The following is a 10,457-nucleotide window of genomic DNA, read 5'->3' as shown; positions in this document are numbered from 1 at the left end:
AAAACTTGGAAGCTTAAAAACTATATGAATTTTGGGTTGATTTATCAATTTACTTCTAGAAACTCACACATGTGACCTCGGTGAATTTTGACTAATGTCGAGGTGTTAAAACGTCATTTCGGACAAAAACCATCTTCTGTTTTCCCCAAAAGTGTGTCAATCAAAGCAAGCTCCAAATTGGTGCAGGCATGCTAGTGTAGGAATGTTGGTGCAGGAAAAAAATTTGTTGCAATTAATTGTTGATGCATGTGTATCTTTGACCGTGATTTCATATGCCTTCTTGAAAACCTAAAACAACATAAGCACCATCATTAATAAATATTTTGATGCAAATCTTATCGAAATAAAGGAAATAGGTTAAATAATGAACAATTACTTGATCGTGCTCCAAGTTTAAGATACTAGCCCGACAATTGTGCAAAATGATAGTAATAACAATGAAAACCATAAGTAAGCATAGGGTGAAAATGTGTATTAAAAATGACAATTCCGGGACCTGGCAGATGTGTCTAATACAAGTAGTGAGTTGATCTTATTACATATGGAAGCCTTAAAAAGCAGAGGATAACAATATAGATAAGTATTGATTTGAAATTTCATCTGTTAAATTACATGATGCTTTGTAGAGATCAATATATCCCACAAAAAAATTCAATGTTGTTGGTTGTAACACGTGTTATTAGTTTTTTGATGCAGGCATTTAATGGAATACCATAATTCTGGAAGTGATTGAACAATGAAGACAAATACCATTGTTGAAGTACTAGAAAAAGAAAAGAATATGAAGATGTTGTTGATATGCAAGAACAATGATGCTAGTGTAGCTGAAAAGGAGTAGTCTAAATACTAGTACAATGAACAAAATATACCCGGAAGGGTGTGTTCTTAAGGACGATACTCGATATGGTGTGAACACTAAGTATGGTATTTGTTTAAGGGGGAGGGGATTGTAACACCCTAGTCATTAATCCCTCACTAATATTATATTTAATTATGTTAATGATGCCAATAGAGGAAAGTAAATGTAAATGAGTCAAAGGCCCAAAACAACTATAACATTCATCTTATTAATGTATTGCTAAAGTTGAAGAAGGGGGGAAACTAACACACATCTTGATGTTGAGAAGGTAAAGTTGTACTTGGGATATTCTTCCTATCCATCAAAATTAGTTAGCCAAATATCTAATCTGACAAGTGAATCACCAAATTTCCTAGGAGTATGGGTCACATACCCATTTTAGAGGTTTATGGCTAACCATGTAGCCCAAGGAAGGAAATAAAATTCTCATGCTAGGCAATATGTGTGTGGGGAAGGAACATGTAGATAGTGTGAAAGATAGAGAGGAAGAGTTGTAGAATGTGTGCGGATGAGCATAATGTTGTGCATGTGAACCAAAACATCTTTTGAATTGTATTGAACTAGGTGCGGTCTAATTATGTGGCTTTGAGAGAAAGGTGTGATATATCCTTTTGAGAAGTAGTATCCCATGTAAGGTTTTGGATGACCTAATTTAAAAAAGAAGTTAGCATGTGGAATCCTTCAGGGTGAGCGAGGGAATAGAAAATTATCTAGATAGTTGGACAGGAATTTAAATAGAAACATTGAGAAAAGGGTGAAGTATCGAGGTACTGCAAATTTAATGAAGGGCTCCCTTTTTGTATTATGCAAGCATGTATTGGCCATATTGTGAATTTTAATAGCCCTCGACTAAAGAATTTAAAGGTTGAGCATTGATTTCATGAATATGGAGAGTGGTCTTCATATACTCTACCCTCTTTTGAACCATGTTGAATCCTAGGTGAATCTTTCCCTTAAGGCATCAAATATGGGGCATGGGTGGTCAACTGCAAGAGGGATTATAGTATGGTTGAGCTTATATTGGGAAGGAATGTGGCTCACCCTTCTTTAATTTCCAGAAAATTTAAGAGAACTAAACAAGTGTATTATGCCTTTGTTAATGAAATGATATTGTTGTCCATTATTTCATGAAGGTCATTATGCTAGATTTCTATGTATGATTGTAATGATCAACTGAAAATGGTTAGGATGGTTTATTGAATATGTATAAGTGATGAGCTAGGTTAATGTACAATTATGCTTGGCTATTGATGGTTATTCCCGTCATAAATGAGCACTATAGGTAGAAGTAATCATTAAAGCATGTTTCATATAATATTTTGGAAGTAAATTTTATTGTGAATTAGGAATCAAAGGTTGAATGGAGCTCTAAGGATATTCTTGTAATTTGAATGTGAATGGATTTTACTAGTTTGGTTGTGGAATGGATTAATTGTGCAATATTCGTATTATGTTTTCCCTTGGGAAGATGTCTCATTGAAGACAATGTCTGGGAATCCTACATAGGTTGTCTAAGGCTTCTAAGCCTTCAGAAGTCTTTGGGAAGCCTCATTATAATCCTATGAAATTAACTTGAGGGCATATTAGGAGTTACTAAAATTCAAAGATTACTCCTTGGAAATTTCGTGGTTGTGTGGAATATTTTTTTTTTGTTTAGAGGCGTTGGCCCTAGCCCTTGGTTGTATGGGCCAATAAGGGGGTTGTGACCCAGAATATAGCTAGGAGGTGCCTAAGTCAAGTAGGCATGATATCATCATCAACATATCGGGCTATATATATCAGTTGGGTGATACTTCAAGTTGCAGTCAGTATGAAGGATACAAATAGATTTTTAAAATGTTCATTGTGTAACAAATAACTTCCCATCATTGTGAAAATGGTGTATCAATGATCAATATGTCAAGTGTCAGTTGATACATCACAACACCCCCTAACGCAATGCTAATAGCAACAAGAATTATACATATATCGTCTAACAAAAGAAGTTAGTAGAGAAATTACCTAGTGGTTGACATTCATCAATTGGGTTGAGAAAAGGTTGTGAGTGAAGTTTCATGTTCTACCCTATGATCGGCATATCATGCTATCGATATCAGTTGGGTGATACTTCAAGTTCTTGTCAACATGAAGTATACAAATAGATTTTGAAAATGTTAATTCTGTAACAGATAACTTTGCATCCTTGGGAAAGTGATGTGTCAATGATCAAGATGTCAAGTGTCAATTAATACATCACAACACCCATAACGCAACACTAATACTAACAAGCATTGTACATCTATCATCTGAAAAAATAAGTTAGTAGAGAAATTTCCTAGTGGTCGACATCCATCAATTGGGTCAAAGAAAGGTCGTGTAGAATTTGTTTTTCTATAGAGAGAAAATTATAGTGGCTTAACAGTAGAGATGCCAACTAAAGAAGAGATGAATATTTGTTAATTGATGACCTATCAATCATATCAAACCCAAACATAATGGAGGTATATTGCATATCTTAGGGGCTTGGTGTTGGGAGAGATGATAAGTCATGATGATATGGCATGAAGAAAGGTCATAGATGATGTGGTGTGCTTATGCAGAGCTAATATGGCATGTTCAATGATGTTGACATGTCATGATGAAATGGCATAAAGTAGAACTTGGTCGATGTGGAATGATGATATGTTCATGATGTAGCAAAAAGATATGGTTGGGGATGATGTGGATGTCAAACTATCAATATCTCTAGCTATTGGATCTCAATTTGATTCTCAAGAGAGTATGTTATGTCCCTGGTAGCATGGGAAGGTAAGTTTGGTAGTTTACATTTTGTTATTGGATTATTGAGCATCAACTTTTGGGTGAAGGGGAATAGTATGAAGTAATGCATACTCTCGATACTAATAGTTCTCAATAATCATGTTAACTATAGGAATAAAATTTCATTATTGAACCATACATTATTGAGAAATTGGGTGTTAGGTAATGCTGCAAACCCCTATTACTAAAAAATCCCAAAATGTTAATAGAAATTAATACAGGTCCATCAATTGATGAATTTTTGTTGGATATTGGGTGTCAAGAGGTCAAGATACCTATTATCGGGGTTTCCTCCTTACACTAATATAACCCAATAATGATTTGGCACAACAATTGATGCAGTACGATCAGAGGACATGGCCTTAAGAAGTTGTGACATGTGGGAGAGGATGGCCACGTGTCTATGACATGGCATGGTATGAAGGCTTATCTAGCACTTGAAGCACTAATCTTCAAGTGATCATAACTTTGAATATAAAACTCGGATTTACAGGAATTTTATAGCATTGGAAAGGTCCTACACAGTAGAAGATAATGGTGGTTTAAGAAATAAGTTTTAAGGTAATTGAAGGAAGATGAATTTTAATAACCTCGCTTCCTTAAGGTAACCTAGGAGGTTGATTCTGCATACCCCATAACCTTAACCATGGTTTAAGGGGCTAGGTATGTTATATCTATAGATATACCCAAATGTTAAAGAGATATCAAGACATGTATGAATCGACTACAATAGAATCCCAAGAAATTGGTTATATAACAAAGGATTAATACATGGTGAAATATAACTAGTTGAAAGGGTAATATTTGAATGGAATGGAATAGCCAAAACCTCACAGTTAGCCATGGCAAAGTGTTATAGTAAATCAAGTGCATACTTTTGCTAGAAAAAAAAGTTTACTTCTGAAGACTAACGAATCTTTAAACCAAGAAAAGAACACATAAGTCTTTGATCTATCATATCAAATTGTCCCATCAATCCTTCTGAACACTCTGGATCATAATGGAGAACTTCCTATGATAATTAAATCATCCCCATTCAAAACCAAAAATCAAGAGATCAAAGTCCTACCTATGAGTGAAAACGATTGTTTGTGTACATTCCAATGCATTCTTTTCCAATGCAACCAACTATCGTTAATTGTGAATTTAGGTAGGCATCCTTATTTCGCTAGGTGTGACAACTACCATTTGTTAATATGGGTCTTATATAATGGACATCATCTTACATCATGTACAACTATATAATCTACTATATAATGGACATATAATGGACATCATCTTACATTAAAGACAATAAGTAACGTATATACAAATCTAATTTCTCTATTATTATTTTGTTCTATAGAATTTATATTTATTTAAAATTAAAATTAAACCTAAATTTATATATATATATATATATATATATATATATATATATATATCTATATCTATATATATATATATATATATATATATATATATATATATATATATATATATATATATATATATATATATATATATATATCTATATATATATAAATCTATCAATATTTAATATATATTGTTACACTAAAATTAAACAATATATAATATTACATTCATTTAAAAATATACAATGTACTATAAACATCAAATATTAAGATAATCACAAACCCATCTAAACATGAATTTGATATCCAGTTTCAACGTGTATATTTTCAGTCTACAATAATAACAATGGAATAAATATTGCACTCCGCATAGCCATAGTCTAACCAGCCTACTTCTTTACCTTGAAAATCATGGAAATTCTGGTAATATTTTGATAAAATCCAGTAAAGATTTTTGTACATCCAAGTTACAGCTGTCAAAATTTAAGATTTTGGGTGCCCTGGAGGTTTTTGATGATGTTGGATCCATTTACACCATAAAAAACATGATTCAAACATTGCTACTGCAATATTTCTTGAAATGTTTTTGCTCGGATTCCGGCCACTTTTGGTTGTCCAGGCAATTCCTCCGCCTCTCTAGACTATTGAATTTTCTAAGTCTATCCGTTAGAAAATTAATTTTTATTCTGCTGGTTTATTTCTTCTACTTGTTTAAATTCGAACAAGTTATTTAAAACATTTAAACATCAAAATAAACACAATATAGTCACAACATCTACAAATCAACAACTGAAAGAAAACAAGCACACAAGTGACACCATTATTTTTGGGCAAATGTCCTTGGAAAAACCTAATGTAGGAAAACTGGTGCAACTATTCCAAGGGTTTATTATTATGCATTATTTCCTTGAGTACAACCGGGTGTCTAACCGGCTCACTCAACAGAGAAAAATACATGGCAGCAATACCTATTTATTAGGAAACATGTATTTAGAAAACCTGTCCCACGAAACCCTCTCCAATGACTTTGAAGCTCAGTGCTAGCCCTTCTGGCCTCTGCGTCAGCCTCCTGCTGTACAGTGTCAGCCCCATACCCCTCTGCATCAGTCTTTTGAGGCACTACGTAGCCTCTGGGACCCTCTGCATCACTCCCTCTGCCTTCTGCATGGATGACGTAGTCTCTCTCGACTCTACGATGTCTCTGCTGGGCTTTGTGTGGCCTGTTGTGTCTTTTGCTCTCGCTCTTTGCTTTTGCATTGGTCTCTCAGCACTATCTCTACCTCTCTATCCAGTACTCACTTCCCCTCATTGCTGATCATTGATTCAACTTTTCTTAGAAACCCTGCTCTAGCAAAACGAATGACTTATCACTCTGGTGTATCATCCAACTAACCCTCAAGCCTCTTCTTATACTTTTCTCGTTGGTCCTTCAAAGACTGAGATTAAATCTCTAATCAATGGCTAAGATTAGATTTGGCTTGATCCATGAATTTTGGAACCTTCTAACCCAGTTTTCTATTAATACCCATTAATATTTTATTTTTTGTAAGTTTGGACTTAGGAACTCCATTAAAAATATTAATTATTTTAATATCTTCCAAACTGGTTAGAATCTTCCCAAACCATTTTTGGGTCTTAGAGATCTCATGTGCTTTAGAATTTCCACCAATTTTTATGGCTAGAGAACATCCAATGCTACCCCAAATAAACACTCCCTCTTAGCGAGGATTGTGCTCTAGTAATACTCCTTACTGACCCTCACTCTAATTATCCAGCACTGATACCTATGTTAATGCTAAGCCTCCCCTCCCAACATCCTCTAAACTGTTACATCCTGTACTGCTGCCCATGGCCCTTTCACTACCACTGCTGCATCTGTACGACAACTCCCTCTGCATCCATGCTCCTACTGGTCCATTCTCCCAGCACTACATCTGCACTGCATCCCCCTCTCATCATGTTGCATCATGCTACTGCACTACAACTTAGTTACTGAGAAGTGAGTAACTGATCCACCCAAATTTTGACATCCATGTTAAGCTAGAAACACTCCTGATGCTGAAGCTCTCTCTACTGCTAACAAGTTCTCCCTCTACTGACCTCTGAACTGCTGCAACAACTCCCTACATCTCGCACCAATGCAACCCTCTCTGTGCCATCCTGCATCGTTGCAACACTCCTGTGCCGCTCGCACTGTTGTAGCTTTCTAGCCTCGTGCTTCTTAGGGACTCCTGCACTGTAGCACTCTCTTCCACTTTATCCCATCTGTCTCTACCAACATCTACCAATCCTGCTACTTCTCTCTTCGGGGCTCTTGTAGCAAGGTATAATCTAGGAGGTTGGGTACCTCAAGGATCCTGCCCCTCATCGCCTGTAGTCCACCTGACTACAGCTCGATGTCTCCCCACCTCTTCTCTAGAGGTGCATGAGCACTCATGGCACAATCGTCATCCTCCTCTACCTACTTCTCTACCTTCGCTGGTGCTTCCTTAGAGTTTGAAGCCTCTCCCTTACTCTTCTTCCTTGGACACTAGTTCGCATAGTGACCCAGTTCCACACAATGGAAGCACTTGACCTTAGAGAGGTCCTTTTTCTTCCTCTTCTCCTACTTTCCCATAGATTCTAGAGCCACATCCTCTTCCTCTTCCTTCTTGATCCTAACTCCTTTCCCACTACTCCCCATTTTTCTCAACCGCCTGATCTCCTCTTGGTGAAGAGCCGCCCATAATTCTTCCCAATTTGGAAGATCTGCCCTACTCATTATTCTCTAGAAAAATGTCTCCCACTCCTCGGAGACTGCACTAATTGTGGTCCTCACCAACATCTCCTCATCAAGTGTGGCCCGTATCGAAGTTAGCTGGTCCTGGATTTCCTTCAACCGACTAAGGAAGTGATCTATCTGCTCCCCCTTCTGCATCTAGTATGACCACAACTAATTCTCAAGTAAAATCTTCCTCTACACGGAAGTATGTTGGTATGATTTCTTCAGGGCTTCCCACATCTCATTTTTCATTTCCTTCTCAACAATATGTTGGACCACATGATCCTTGACCCCATAAAGGATGATGCACTTCGCCCTGGCCATTGCCTCGTACTTCTCATTTTCGGTTGGGTCAACTGGGGTTGCCACTACTTTCAAGGTGAAGGCCTTGATGCGATATCTGTCTAGAATGGACAAGATCTTAGCCTTTGAGACCAAAAAGTTGGATGCTTCGTCCAACTTATCCTGATCCCTTAGTCCATGCACGACCATCTATCTGCTCTACTCTGTTGACTCCTCTGAGTCTCTCTACTTCTCGCCTGGAAGTTCTCTGTTCGACTCTTACTCAGTCTCTCTACTTCCCGTATGGAAGTTCTCTTCTGGACTCCCTCTGAGTCCCAATTTCCCTCCTCGAAATCCTTCTGCCATCCAACAAGTTTCCCCTCTCTGATTGTCTATGAAACTGCAACATTGATCCAGATTCCTTGGCTAGAAATCCACCTTGGTAGCAACTCCCTTTTCCTTGGTATTGCCCTGTTAGGTACTGTTCTAACCATAGTACCCCACTACCTTCACTCCCGCAAATTTCCCACATCTTCCTATGCCCCAGCAACTAAAGGACTGAGCCTCTAAGCTCTGCGCAATCCCGACATTGGAAAAAACAACTCCCTCAGCCACTGCATCAACCCTCCTGGTCTCTACGTGAGCCTCTCTCTGCCCTCCTCGGCCTCTCTGATGGCCTCTCTCTGTCTCGGACTAATGACGTAGTCCCTCTACGTCAACACTTCCTCTGTCACTTTTGCAAGGATCAACTACTATCACTCGAGACAACTGATTCTGCTACAAATGCTCTACTCCATCAATGCCTTCAGCTCTCCTGTGATCTGCAACATGCCTCTGATACCATGTTGAATTTTCTAAGTCTATCCGTTAGAAAATTAATTTGTATTCTGTTGGTTTATTTCTTCTACTTGTTTTAAATTCGAACAAGTTATTTAAAGACATTTAATTATCAAAATAAACACAATATAATCACAACATATACAAATCAACAGCTGAAAGGAAACAAGCACACAAGTGACACCGTTATTTTTGGACAAATGTCCCCAGAAAAACCCAGTGCGTGAAAACTGGTGCAACTATTTTGAGGGTTTATTATTATGCAGTATTTCCTTGATTACAACTAGGTGCCTAACTGGCTCACCCGATAGAGAAAAATACATGGCAACAATACCTCTCTATTAGAAAACAGGTATTCAGAAAACCTATCCCACGAAACCCTCTCTGGCGACTCTGAAGCTTAGCACTGGTCCTTCTTGCCTCTACGTCAGCCTCCTGCTACACTACATCATCCCCATACCCCTTTGGGTCAGCCCTCTGAGGCACTGCACAACCTCTGGGACCCTCTGCATCACTCCCTCTGCCTTCTTCGTGGATGATGCAGTCCCTCTAGGCTCTGCACTGTCTCTATTGGGCTCTGTGTGACATGCTCTGGACGCTACTCTCACTCTCTGCTTCTATGCTGGTCTCTCGGCATTGTCTCTGCCTCTTTTTCCAGTACTCACTACCCTGCGCTGATAATCATTGATTCGAATTTGCTTAGCAACCCCACTCTAGCAAAACGAATGATTGATCACTCTGGTGCATCTTCCAACTGACCCTCAGGCCTCTTCTTATACTTTTCTCATTGGTCCTTCAATGACCGAGATGAAATCTCTAATCAATGGATAAGATTAGATTTGGCTTGATCCACAACTTTTGGAACGTTCTAACCGAGTTTTATATTAATACCCATTAATATTTTATTTTTCCTAAGTTTAGACTTAGGAACTCCATTAAAAATATTAATTATTTTAATATCTCCCAAACTGGTTAGAATCTGCCCAAACCATTTATGGGTCTTAGAGATCTCATGTGCTTTAGCCTCTCCACCAATTTTCATGGCTAAAGAACATCTAATGCTACCCCAAAACATCATAGATGATGCCCTTCGCATATGCGACGTAAAGCATATGTCAGACTCAGTTTTAGATGGATAAGGTGGAAATATTGCACTTCAACTATGACAACAATTATCCCATCTACATGGCAGCTAATGTGTAGCTACTATATATGTGCATCATTGATTCCTCACAACGAATGTAGTGCATTAACTATTATGCAACAAGCTTGATAATTGTTTCTCTTTAACTACAACATTCCATCCACATTGTACATCAATTATCATTTTTTTTTAGAGCACAGGAATTAATAATTCATTAGAATAATCTAGAAGCAATATAGATCAAATTTAAGAAAAAAAATGGTATAAATCACATTGGAGAATTGTTTCCAACACGTTTCAAACCATCCAGTGTTGTTCATTGTCAGGACAAGATGAATAAGAAGATCATGGCACTAGCTTAAATAGAGATCAATGTAGAGACCATTAGTTCATACACCGACTATAATAAACAATTAGTCT

This window comes from Pinus tabuliformis, chromosome 8 (assembly GCF_031772625.1).
Source record: "Pinus tabuliformis cultivar Carrire ecotype Pingquan chromosome 8, CPIR1, whole genome shotgun sequence".
Classification (NCBI taxonomy): Eukaryota; Viridiplantae; Streptophyta; class Pinopsida; order Pinales; family Pinaceae; genus Pinus; species Pinus tabuliformis.
This window is presented reverse-complemented; position numbering follows the sequence as displayed.